The sequence below is a fragment of the Brassica oleracea genome, chromosome C6, assembly GCF_000695525.1.
Source record: "Brassica oleracea var. oleracea cultivar TO1000 chromosome C6, BOL, whole genome shotgun sequence".
Lineage (NCBI taxonomy): Eukaryota > Viridiplantae > Streptophyta > Magnoliopsida > Brassicales > Brassicaceae > Brassica > Brassica oleracea.
This window is the reverse complement of record NC_027753.1, coordinates 21,521,510-21,522,842: the sequence shown is the minus strand read 5'-3', so window position 1 is coordinate 21,522,842 and position 1,333 is coordinate 21,521,510.

Sequence of the window (1,333 nt, the reverse complement as noted above, 5' to 3'; positions counted from 1 at the left end):
TGACGCCTTGAATTTCTTTCCTTCCAGATGTAGTACACGGTTGTTTGGAAAAGCATCCTTGCGAGGATTGAGTCGAGGCTTTTTCCTCCCATAGTACGTAGCCGATTGACAGTCCATTCCCAATCTGGGTTGATGTTCCGTCCAACAAGTGGTCTAGCCAGAGATTCCCATATCGTGTAAGAGTATGGGCAGGCGAAGAACAGGTGATCTCTTGTTTCATTTCTCTCTCCACAAAAGCCACAAACCTGAATAATACCCCATGTTCGCATACGATCTCCCGTTGATAACCTGTTCCTTATTGACAGCCATGTTATGAAGGAGAATCTAGGAATCCCCTGTGCGAACCATACCACTTTACACCACTCAACGTTACTTCTCCTCTCTCGTAGTTGATCCCAAGTCCTGACTGCTGAATACGTGGTCCTGTAATCATCAACCCCATGCTTCCATAATATAATATCGCTACCTGTACCAGGGGAGGGAGGAGCCGCAGCTAAGATCTGGTCATAAAGCTCTTGGTACCGCCGACTCCTACGTCCTCGAATGTTCCACGTATTGCCCGTCGCTGCATCACTGACTTTGGCATGGCGTGATATACCCAGATATGTGGCGCCAACCGCTCCTGTAATATTAATCAATTTCCCAATTCCAAGCCAATTGTCAAACCAGAAGTAAGTAGTCCTACCATCCCTGATATCAATTCTAACAAACTCATAGGCCAAATCTCTTAGTTTCAGGAGCTTCCTCCGTGTATTTTCATTGGGACTTTATGCCCACTCGTTTCACTTATGACGAATGCATGTTTTGAAAATGAGAATGCTATGCTCAAAATCTTAAATCTAAATTTAAATAGTGAGTCGTTAATTATTATGTCTATATTGCCGATCGTTAATAATACAGCTAGAATATTATATAATCGATGAACGTACAAAACATAAACGTAATAAACTTCTTACATTAGGCATAAGGTATTATTATTAAGGGACACTAAACAACATATTGGAAACCAAACTTGTTTTTAATTATAAAACAATTATATGTTCTTGCCAACATAAATCAATTCAATCGCACGGTCCCGATATGTTGTTCACAATTTCTAAGAAAGTTCGTGGTAGTGAAGCACCTCGATGATATATTTTTTTTTTTCTCATTTTATTAAAGACCTAAAAAAAACCAACAAAGACACATATGATACATAAAAGACCAAAAGACTGGACCCAAACAACATATACAAGCCCAAAAAAAAGAATGAAAAGGACTCATTCTCAACCGCTTGAAACACGAAACACACAGAAAGGAGACGCGTGGACTGGACACGCCACCAACTTCACCG